This window comes from Lynx canadensis, chromosome B3 (genome assembly GCF_007474595.2).
Source record: "Lynx canadensis isolate LIC74 chromosome B3, mLynCan4.pri.v2, whole genome shotgun sequence".
NCBI lineage: Eukaryota > Metazoa > Chordata > Mammalia > Carnivora > Felidae > Lynx > Lynx canadensis.
Window position 1 is genome coordinate 115,145,440 of NC_044308.2, and position 12,642 is coordinate 115,158,081.

Genomic DNA, 12,642 nt, shown 5'->3' on the forward strand with positions numbered 1-12,642 from the left:
AGGGCAAAGCGAAATGCCTCAATTACAAAAGGCCTCCCCGGGAGGGGTGTTCGATCCTGGCTCTGCCTTTTGGGCAGGGCTTGCTAGGAGCTGTGCCCGCCCCCACCCCCACCCCTCGCGGGTGTTTGCTGGGGATGGGGAAGGCGCCTGGGTCCTTTCAAATGCACCCGATACCCTCCAAGTCTGAATGTGCTAAAGGCACCAATCCACCCCAGTCTAGGCTCGGACACCTGCCCCTGGATATCCTCCGGGTCCCCCTACGGTATCTCAGTGAGGTGGGCTCCGGGGACTCTGTCTGCCCAGCCACGCCAGTGCCCGCTGCTCCCGGGTCTCCCGGCCGGTTCACTCACCACACGTTCCGGGCTCCGGCCCCGCGCGGAGGGCTTTTGTTCGCAGCTCGCCGCTCTCCCCTGCGCGTCTTCAATCCCCGCGCCGGCGGGGTCGGGTTACTAACGGCTGCAGCCGCGGTAGGAGCCCCAGCTGCCACCGCAGCCACCGCCAGCGTCTCTCCATGGGGCCCGCACACATCCCAGACGCTACCTACACGCGGGAGGGGGAGTGCGACAAGACCTCCCTAAAATAACGCAGCGCTGCTCCCTTCCCTCACGCTGATTCTTTTAAAAAAGGAAGCCGGGTTCCATCGCTGCTGCATCCCTCGCTGCCTCTCCAACCGGGAAGGTACCGCAGGTCTGGCGACGCCCTCAGCGCCTCCTGGTGGACATTCAATGTTGGTTTGTTTGCTTAGAGGGGGAAGAGAAATTATATATACATATGAAATATGTTTTTATATATGAAATATAAATATATACATATGTAAAAATATATGAAATATATTTTCTATATGAAATATAAATATATATGTATATTTGGTAGAGATGGATGTATATACATATATATATATATATATATATATATATATATGGGGGAATATATACTCCCCCAAATACATAGTCCCCCAAATAAATATATTCCCAAATATATATTCATATCCCAAATATATATTCATCATTGCAAATATATATACATATATACACACATATATATACATGTATATATACATATATATGTATATATGAACACACATATATGTATACGTATACATATACACATATATACGTATATGTGTGTACATATATACATATATATGTATATATACATATGTATATATATATATACATATACGTATATATGTGTGTATATATATATGAAGGTGAATACACACACACTTACTTGGAGCATATATCCACTGAGAAACTAATCTTTAAGCACCTTCACTGGGTAGAATGAAGGAATAGCTTGGCTTGCTTCTCAAGGGAACCCTGAGAACATACAAACTTGATAGTAACTAATTGAGTAGAAATATGGTTCCTAATCCAAATTATTAATGTTACTTTTTAAGAAAAACTAAGCGCACTCAGATTGTTTCGAGGCAAGCAGAAGATGTGTGACCAGGGTTTAATGCAAATTTGGGGGACTTCCTGGTTCCAGATAATACACATTAGAACCAGTTAGCGCTGTCTAATGGGTGTTATTTTGAGACAACTCCTCCCCACCTTTTTTCCATTTGGAGTGGTTTTGGCCACAGGAAGCAGAAGGGAGGCCTGGAGGGAGCTTGCTGGGTGCGTGGGACATAACATTAGAGAGCATGGTAAACTATGTTGTTAATAATCTTGATGTTGTCAGATGGTAATGAGGAGCAAGTGAAGGATTGAAAGCTGAAAAATGATGTGGGTTGATTTATATTTTCAGAACGTAACTCTAGCAGCAATGGGCAATGGAGTAAGGGCTCTAGGAGAGGTCAACGGGAGGCCGGAAGCCCTGTTAGCTGTACCATCGCCCAAGGCAGGAAAGGTTGGGACTTGAGGGGGAACAGCAGCAGGACAAGTAGGTCTGGTTGAGCTGGGGGGTGTACAGATTCCTGAAATAGACAAAGAATGTTCAAAGATAGCTTGGCCTTGGGGGTGTGAGAAGCAGTGAAGGGTCAGGGATGACTTTCTGGAGCAGTGAGGTAGCTGGGTGCACCCAGTGAGAGTACGGAGCCAGGAGGGAGGAGTAGGTGATGAGGAGAGCCTGGGAGAGAGGAGTTTCTTCTTGGACCACTTGCATGTAAGGTGGAGCTGCCCAGCAGGTGGCTGGGAAGTTGTGTCAGACGTCTCGACTGGAGCTAGAGTTTAGGACATCATCACCATATACGGTGTTCCTAAAACCAGCAGTGGGAGTGAGATCACCCAGCAAGGGCAGGAGGAGTGACAAGGGAGGCAGGCAGGGCATGATGAGGCTGCTAAAGGAACGGAGTCCATGAAGGGGACCGGTCAGCACTAGCACGAAAGTCAAGGTCTTGTGAGGCTAACAACAGAGCACTACAGGAGGGGGTACCCTAGTGTCGAGGCCACAGAGGTCTAGAAGGATTTCCCCTGGCATCAAATACCCACTGAAATTGGCAGTGACGGGGTTTTTGGTGACATCAACAAAAACAGCTTCGGTATTGTCCTGGGGGTCAATGCCAAACTGCAGGAGGTTGAGGTTCGGGGGAGGTGAGAAAGTATCACTGACTCTTTGACATTTGGATGAGAGCGTTTGGAGCTGTAAAGGGCTTGAGACCTCATCCCACTGACATGGCGGACACATTAACCTGCCAGTTTCATAGATGCTGGACAAGCATGTCCTTGGTCAGAAACAAAGGACTTTGTTACTTCTGGCACAGCAGACAGCAGGAGGTCCGTGTTTTTGTTGCCTCCCTGTGCCCAACTCCCTCCGAGCCACGGGGAGATGGGCCCAGATAGCTATTTTACATACAATGGGTTTGTGTCACAGGTGAATGACCCTACTAAATTTAGTAACTCTTCATCTTTTCAGGGGCGGGACTAGCAGACCTGCTCAACCTTTGCCCCAGAGGGAGGCAATATCTTTGTTATCTGGGACCGAGATCAAGTCTTCTCTCGGACCTGGAGGGAGACTCCTTCTCTCTCTGTCTTCCAGGGATGTTGGCTGTACACACATCCTTGGAAAATAGTCCAGAATAAAAGCCTGTACAAGATATGCAGAAATGCCATGGAGAATTGCTCTCAACAGAGAAAAGGAGCAATTGATCAGATTAGCTAGTAAGAGTTGGGGCTGGGATTCGGACCTGGCTCTGTCTGATTCTGAAGTGGATCCCATGCCTTGTAATGCATCTAGAAGTAAAGTAAAGGATCTATGGATTCAGATGAGTGGACTAGTTATAGTTAGTGGCCTAGTGGACTATAGTGGGCTAGTAAATAGTTACTATTCATTTGGATAAATCTCATCTTACAGGTATGGTCAGAATCAATCAGGAAACATCTGTAGTATCTGTAAGTTTTAAAGGGGAAGCCCAACAAATGTCCCACCTTTAATTAAGGAATGATTCACCTACGGGAAAGGTCAGGGAAGGAGAGGGCATGCAAAGGGGTCCCTGAAATAGGACACTGATCTCTAGCCAGCCACTTGAGCAGAAGTGACTTGGCAAACAGTGGGGGTACTACTGAATTATCCTGGATCTCTCACCTCTCATCTTTAGGTGCCTTGGACATTTCAGGAGCTGGGTTTCAAACAGGTTAAGTACTGGCTTCCTTCAGGTTGGGAGTCCTAGCCTGCCAAACATCAAAGGTATTAAATCCAGTTTTATTATGGCAGCCAGTAAAGAAAGCAGCCCAGTTTGGGAACATGCATCTGCCCCTTGTGAGTGAGGTTGCGGACATGGTGATGAGGAAGGTGACTCTTAAAGAGTCATACAGACTAGTTCAAACGCCCGCTAACCAGGCTGTATGATTTCAGGCAAGGTTCTTAGCTCCTCTGAGCCTCAGCTTCCTCAAAAGAGGAGCCACAATATGGACTGTTATTTTGCGTTGCACAGGCCTTTAGAGATGATAATTTACTAAGTACCTTGTTAGATCCCTTAATAGAACAGCTCACTGGCAGCCTGGGAGCTATAACAAATTACCCTGAACATAAACAACAAACATTCTCACAGTTCTGGGGGCTGGGACGTCCAAGATCAAGGTGTGGTGTTTGGTGAGGGCCCCACTTCCTGGTTTGCAGATAGCCAGCCTCTTGTAGCCTCACCTGGCGGAGAGCAGAGAGAGAGCAAGTTCTGTCCTGTCTTTTCTTATAAGGACACAAAGCCCATCAGGAAGGCTCCAACCCCATGACCTAGTTACCTCCATCTCCAAACACCATCACACTGGGGGTTAGGATTTCAACATTTGAATTTGGGGGAGACACAACCATTCAGTCCATAACACTCACTTAATTTGGACCAAAAAACCCTCCTACAATGTAGACATTATTATCTCCATTTAAATTCATTTTTCTCAGTCCTCACCACCTACCTCAGCTCCGTGCACTTGTGTTTATTCCCTCTTCTCAATATAATCCTACTCATAGAATGGAGATTATTCCATCTAAAGCTCTAAATCAAGAGTTGGTAAACTATGATCTGTGGGCCAAATCTACTCACTGACTGTTTTTGTAAATAAAGTTTTATTGAAACGCAGCTATGTTTATTCGTTTGCATGTTGTCTGTACTACCTTTTGGCAACAGTATCAGAATTGAGTAGTTTTGAAAGAGACTGTATGTATGACTCACAAAGTTTAAAATGTTTGCTGTCGCGCTCTTCGAAGAACAAGTTTGCCAGTCCCTGTTCTAATGACTGATGATAGCTTTTGCCCAGCTATCAGTTTATTGACTTGCACCTCCAAATTCACTCTTCCTGCTCTGGGAGAGTGGACTGTGTGCATTTTCTACTTGACAGTAAGCACAATGCTAAGGTTAGCCAGTAGAGGGAGCCAGAGGGACGTTGCAGGAGAAAGGGGCTCCTCTTCCTGGTTCCTTTGTGCTGTGATTTCTGCTTTTTCTTGTTCCTGCTGCCTGATGAGCGGTGTGGGTGTGGGGGAACATCCTGTGACGCTTTGCTCCAACTGTGCCCCCAGAGCCGTCAGTGACTCACAGCCCCGGCCCAGGTCTGGTGAGCACCTTCCTGGGCCTTCCTGAGGCAGACACCACAGATGCTAAACCGCATGCCCCATAGTGATTCTCTGACTCCCTTTCTCCAGTCTAGTCCACCTCTAAAGATGATGTCCTGTTTGCCTGTGGAGCAGCCCTGCCCCAGACAAACTTCTCTGACATCCAGGGGGCTGCAATCACACCTTTCCCAATGAGCTCTGAATCCCAACCCCCAGCGGGGGAGGGGGGGTCCCCTTCCAAGTTGTCCCTTCTGAGTACTCTCCCTCAGCCTTAGGGAACCCTTGAGAGTTCTCTGTATATCTATATTTATTCTCCTTTTATAGCTTAATGCCTCCTTATATGAGCTTCCTCTGTAGATTACTGTGTGGTTTCTGCCTCCTGACTAGATTAGTGTAATGCACAGTGCAAAATGTAACCCATTCCCAGTTCTTGGGACTAAGGCCTTCAGAAGAAATTCAGGACACAAACTAGCAGGTAAAAGGTAATATTAGTTAAAAATAAAATGTTTAGGGGCACTTGGGCAGCTCAGTCGGTTAAGCATTCAACTCATTTCGGCGTAAGTCATAATCTCACAGTTCATGAGTTTGAGCCCTGCATCAGGCTCTGTGCCGACAGCACAGAGCCTGCTTGGGATTCACTCTCTTTCTCTCTCTGCCCCTCCCTGGCTTGCTCTCTCTCTCTCTCTCTCTCTCTCTCTCAAAATAAATAACTGAGAAGAAATTGTTTATTTCGTATTTTGTTGGAGTAATATGTGTTTGTGACAGTAGGAAAAGAGAAAATACAGGAAGGAAAAAAACTGTAGGAAAAGAATCACTCAAAGACTACCAGCTTGGTTACAACTTGGTGTGTAGGCAGTGGGGACTTGTAAAGCTGCAGGAGGACACGTTCCTGTCTGTTTTCGCTCACAACTGCTTAGGGCCTGAGCCATAGTAGGTCCTCCTGCTGAATGGGTCAACAAGAGTGAGTGAACGCGTCTAATTGGTGTTACTTTGCTCACCATATATACAAGGCAAGTGGCCTTTGTCAAAGTATTTTTGAGCTGTTAAGCCACTTTGATGACTCTTTGGGAGTTTGGTATGATAAGCAGGTGATGCTCATAGGGACAGGAGAGACCAACCTGCCCTAGACCACGGAGGTGCCTCAGCAAGGGAATCTAGGAGTCTTACAGTTCATCTGATGGGGTTTTCTCTCACTTTAAGAAGGGCCACACCTCATTCCATCCACCGCCCTCCCCTGCCATGACATTGGAGAAGTGTCCTTGTTCCTGAGTATGACCATGCACTGGTGGGGGGGGGGGGAGGGAGGTGCTGCCCCATGGCTGTTTTGTCTGTGAACAAAATGGATCTGCTCAAAAGAGCGGGCTGTTCTTCAGGAGCTGGCCTTGTTTCCAGCCCCTCTGCCTCTCTCACTGGGTTGTCTGTCTCTGGCATGAAGCCGCCTGCGTGATCAGCACTTTAGGGGCCTTCCTTTTTTTTTTTTTTTTTTTTTAAGATTTATTTTTGAGAGAGAGAGAGTCAGAGCGTGAGTTGGGGAGGGGCAGAGAGAGAAAGGGAGACACAGAATCCAAAGCAGGCTCCAGGCTCTGAACTGACAGCACAGAGCCTTGACGGGGCTTGAACTCACAAACCTAGAGGTCATGACCTGAGCCGAAGTCAGACCCTTAACTGACTGAGCAGCCCAGGAGCCCCGGGGCCCTTCCATTTTGAAAGTGGCTACTCTGAAGTTACAGCTTCTGTTCCCCACAGGCCACTTCCCCCACTATCTGCGACACACACGCACACACACTCTTACTAATTCCTTTTTTATGTAATGGACAGTCCTAACTTCAAATGTTGTGCACCGTTACTCTCCTAATGTCTTAAACCAGTCATCTTGATGTTTATACTTGGAGATTCAGAGATGAATCATATTCCATTACTGGAGATTGTGGCCCCTGTTTGCCTGTTCGTCTTGGGAATCAGGAATCTGCCATCAGGCTCTATTTTACCCATCCAGATGTGTCCATCAATCACACAAGAACAACAACAACAAAAGCAATGAAAACTTGCTATTAAAAAGCACCCCAAGCTTGGCCAGGAAGCCTGGGGGGTACTGAGAAGGTTGAGACTGACCCTCCCCCTTGAGTGCCAGTTGAAGTAACAATACCCAAATATTCAAGAAGTTCAATGATAATAGGGTTCAATCAGTTACAAGAGTTGGCAAACAACGTAAAAGAGTAACCACAAGGCAGAATGTCATTAATGCATTGCTAACTAGCACATCACTAATTACCATACAGTGTTAGGTAAGTTCTTCAACCTCTCTGAGTCTGATTTCCTTTCTGGATTGTATTAGTTTGCTAAGGCTGCTGTAACAATCTCACACACTGGGTGGCTTCAACAATGGAAATTTGTTGTCTCACAGTCTGGAAGTGCAAGATCAAGTTGTGAGAAGGGTTGCTTCATTCTGACATCTCTCTCTTTGGGACATCTTTCTTTGGCCTAATCTCTTCTTATAAGGACACGAGCCCGCCAGGATGACCCCACTTAACCTCTTTATAGGCCCCCATCCCCAGTCACATTTGAGGTACACGGGGGTTTAGGACAGCAACGTTGAGTTTTGAGGGGACACAATGCAGCCCATAATACTGATAAAATGGAAGTAATGGTTCCTGGCTATCTGCAGTCATTCAGATTTTGATCGAGTGCCTATTGTTTGCTAAGCCCTGAGATCACTCTCGTGGGGCCCTATTATTAAGAGAAAAGGGGAGATGGTTATAGATCAGTCCCAGCAGTGCTGGGAAGGAGGACTGTTGGGAGTTCATTGAGTCAGGCACAAGACTGCCACGGCCTGAACCAGGGCAGCCACGGTGAGGACAGAGGACAGAGGGAATAGAAAAATGTTAAAAGATATTTACTGTTGCACGATTAGGTGTGACTCAAAATTCTTAGGTTTCTGGCTTGGACAACTGGATGTGGGGGGAGGGTTGTGGCATTTGCTGAGTTGGAAAATAGAGTAAGAGGAAGAAATTTTGGCAAAGATGATGAGTTACACTTTAGACCTGTTATTTATTTATTTATTTATTTATTTATTTATTTATTTATTTATCATCATGGTAAGTACGCTCTTTAATCCCCATCCCCTATTTCCCCCATCCCCCACCCACCTCCCCTCTGGTAACCATTAGTTCTCTATAGTTAAGAGTCTGTTTCTTGGTTTGCCTCCCTCTTTCTTTTTTTCTTTCCCTTTGCGCATTTGTTTTGTTTCTTAAATTCCACCTATGAGTGCAGTCATATAGTATTTGTCTTTCTCTGCCTGACTTATTTCACTTAGCATAATACTCTCTAGCTCCATCCGAGTCATTGGAAATGGCAACATCTCCTTCTTTTTTATGGCTGAGTAATATTCCATTGTGTGTATATACCACGTCTTTATCCCTTCTTCAGTCACTGGACACTTGGGCTGTTTCCATAATTTGGCTACTATAAATAATGCTGCTCTGAACATCTGATAATGTATCTTTTTGAAAAAAAAATTTTTTAAGTTTTTATTTATTTATTTTTGAGAGAGACAGAGACAGCACCAGCAAGGGAGGGGCAGAGGGAGAGAGAGAATACCAAGCAGGCTCCACACCGTCAGCACAGAGCCTGATGCCAGGCTCCAGCTCCCGAAACCATGAGATCATAATCTGAGCTGAGACCAATTGTCAGAGGCTTAACCGACTGAGCCACCCAGGCACCCCACCCCGTGTGTATCCTTTTGAATTAGTATTTTTGTATTCTTTGGATAAATACGCAGTAGTGCGATTATTGGATTGTAGGGTAGTTCGATTTTGAGGACCCTCCATGCTGTTTTCCACAGTGGCCACACCAGTTTGCATTCCTGCCAATAGCATATGACAGTTCCCTTTTCTCCATGTCCTCGTTCAAGCCCCACGTTGGGTGCGGGGCTTACTTAAAGGTAAAAAAAAAAAAAATTTTAATAAGGTTTTTGCTGAGACTTAAAGGAGATGAATATGTTCAGCACATAGCACAATATGCCCACGTACCTGGTGCAGAGTAAGCCTCAACAAACAGGCCATCAATAGTTAGTAGTAGTTTGGATGAAATGAGCAAATCCAAGCTTTCTTTTGGTTGATTTCCCTTGCACGTGTAGAATGTGTCTCTAACTTGGCCTTCAGTTCCTCTGCTCCGTTTGGAAACCTTGCCCTCTACTTATTTTGCCTTTTGTTTCTGGGGATCAGAGGATTTGCCTGGTGCTCTGAGAGAGCTGAGTAGCAGGCGGGATTGTTTTGTGTTGCCCAAGGCAAATTTCCAGAGGGGACCTCGAGGCTCACTTCACCTTTTGACCTCCAGGTGGCGCCACGCCGCCGCTTATCTCTTGGCTCTGGCGCCAATCTATCTTCTAAAGTGAGAAACCGGGCCTGAAAACACCAAAGGTAATCCCTAAAACCCAGAGAGGTGCTGAGCGCACCTGAGAGACAATTTCACAAGGCAACTTGAAGACAATATCTTCTTCAGTTTTGGCCTTGGACTTGACTTGTACCCACCATTCCCTAAGGAGGCCCTGCTGTTTGATGCTTCTGTGTCTCTGCATATACTCTTTGCAGTACTTGATCCATGCTACTCTGTGTCACCAACTCCCTCTTGCCTCACAGAACTCGGCTCAAATGTCACCTCCTCAGTGGAGGCTTCCCTGATTAGATCTCCATTCTGGGTTGTGCTTTTACCACAGCCTGAGCGTTGCATTTGGATGGCGCCCCAATGCATATTTTTAGACATTTTGTTATAGAGAACTTCAAATACCAAAAAATAGGGGAGCCTGGGTGGCTCAGTCGGCTAAGCGTCTGACTTCATCTCAGGTCATGGTCTCACCGTTCGTGGGTTCTGGCCCCGTGTCGGGCTCTGTGCTGGCAGCTTGGAGCCTGGAACCTGCTTCGGATTCTGTCTCTCTCTCTCTCTGCCCCTCCCCTGCTCGTGCTCTCTCTCTCTCTCTCAAAAATAAATAAACATTTAAACAAAATGGAATTAAGTGACCTAATAGCATCAGTCTTGCCGAACTGTAATTTCTGAATTTCTTACATGGTTCGTGCATTAGACAGTGGCCTCTGGGGGGAGAGGAACTGTATTGTATGGCATGTGTCCCCAGCCCCTGTGCCTGACATAAATACTTAATAAAGATTTGAGGAATAAGTGGAAGCACGTACACGTGGTCCTGTTTCCCTACTCCAGTGTTCCCCGTTTTTATCTTTTTTGGGAGTCTCTTCCCATCCTGCCTTTGGTCTTTGAGGCAAGCAGAAAGGCAGCTGTGGGCTGCCGCATACACATGTGACCACATTTCAACTCTGTCTTTTTTTGTGAACATAACAAAGTGGTTAATGTTTCTGAGCCTCCGTTACATTATTTGTAAAAAAAAAAAAAAAAAAAAAAAGAAAAGAAAAGAAAGAAAAAGGAAGGAGGAAGGAGGAAGGAAGGAAGGAAGGAAGGAAGGAAGGAAGGAAGGAAGGAAGGAAGAAGGAAGGAAGGAAGGAATTATGCCTGCTTTGCAGCACTCTTATGAGAATCAGATAAGAAACCCACTTGCTTGGCACATAGTAGGTATGCAGTAAATGCTACTTTCCTTTCCTGTGGGTTTTATGCTGGTTCCAAGGAAATGACTTCATCCTTGGGGGAGAATGGCTGTTATTCATCACGCAGCTGGAACAATGACAACATGTATCTTCGGGAAACACCGGCTTCCCCTGCCTGGCATAGGAAGTGAAATGTCAGCCCCCTATGTGTCCACGCCCACTGTATCTGACAAGGGAAGCCAGACTGGCCAAGCCAAAACGAGAAGGGGCCACAGGGTCTCTGCACTGCACCCTCCCCGTTCGACTTGTCTTTTCTTCCTCCTTTATTCATTCAGCAGACGCTCCATGGTCTTGAGTGCCTTCTGTGTGCAGACCCGGGGCTAGGTGCTAGGGCTGTGGTGAACAGACGGACTTGGCTGTGCCCTCACAGAACCTGAGCTGTCTGTGGGTGGGGTGGAGGTAGAGACAGGTGCACCTTGCAACAAGGAAAAAGGGCAAGGAATAAGCAGTGTGGGCTATGATAGGGAGTGACAAGGGGATCTAACCTAGTCTGGGGAATAGGAGGGCCCCCTTGGGGAAGTGACAGTGAAGCCAAAATATTAACAAACGGGAGGGGCGCCTGGGTGGCTCAGTGGGTTAAGCGTTGGACTTCAGCTCAGGTCTTGATCTCAAGGTTTCTGAGTTCGAGCCCTGCATCCTGCTGTCAGAGAGGAGCCCACTTCGGATCCTCTGTCCCCCTCTCTCTCCACCCCTCTGCCACTCATTCTCTCTCACTCTCTATTTCTCTCTCTCTCTCTCTCAATAAATAAATAAACTTAAAAAAAACGGGAGTTAGCCAGGCCAAGCATGTGGGGAGAAGAGAACCCCTCCCTCCTCCCACCTTGGGTCGTCCTCTTTCCCCTCATGCAGTGCCCTGCATGTACATGCAACCCAGAGCTCTACCTGGGCCCCCCTCCCGAGCCTCCTGGGCTAGAGTCTCCTTCTCACCGAGGAAGTCACTGTAAGATGGTAGCTGAGAAATGTGTTTTCTTCAAGGAGCACTTGCCTTCTGCTCAAGGATGCTTACAGAGGAACTATCTTTAAAGAACAAATTCCAAATACTGAGACTCTCAGGCACTTTCTGGCCAGTGTTTTGGGGAATCCAAGTGGCTGTAGGCTCTCTCCTGAGTACAAGCTTCTGCCTCACGGAGCGATCTTTCTTCTTTCTCTGTGTCACTCCTCCCCTTAGCCTCTCCCCATCAGAGCAACCTGGCAATATCCAGAGCCCACGCTTCCTGACCGGGCACAGCTCAAAGCCAGGGCCAGGGGCAGCTCAGGGGATCTGGGAGGGCACGCAGGTGTTCTGTTGCCTGGCAACAGAACCCAGCCCCCGGGGCAGAAAGTGAACTTGACGCAGCCCAGGGTGAGGTCAGCCCACAGATAGTCTGTGAACCTCAAAAGGAAATGAAAGTTCACCAAGAATGGAGCCAGTCTGTTTTCATATCCTTTTCTTGACTGAGCTGGCAGATGAGGGCAACACTGGCAAACAAAGGTGAGATCCCGGATGCCATTTGTGGAGGGAGTGGAGAAGCCTGTTCCTAGTCAGACTATAACCATATGCTGTCCCAAATGCTGTGCTGTTTAGGGGTTTTATGCACAGCTTGGATATAGACAATGCCATCAAAGATGACACTAATCTGGGCAGAAAGACAATACAAATGGTTGTTGCTAAGATTCATATGCCAGGCACTTTTCACTTTGCCACATACTTTTTGCTTTTTAGTGAATGCTCCTGGTGACCCTAAGATGTGGGGATTAGCCAGTTGACAGTAGACAACATGAACAGATTTAGAGGAATTAAAATGCCCAAGGTCACACAGCTGGCGTGTGGTGGGACGGGCTTGGAAAGCCATCGAAAGCCCTTCTCCAGTACTGAGAGACTCTAGTCATTCATTCGTTCATTCATTCACCCATTCAGTAGAAATTTCCTGAGCTCCTTCCACGTGCCAGGCAGTGTTTGAGGTAAGGCGGACCAAATCCTGCTCTCGTGGAGGTAAATCCTAGTGAGGAGAATGGGAATAAGGAAGGAAAATTAAAAAGATAATTTCACAGAAGTACCATGCGAAATAAA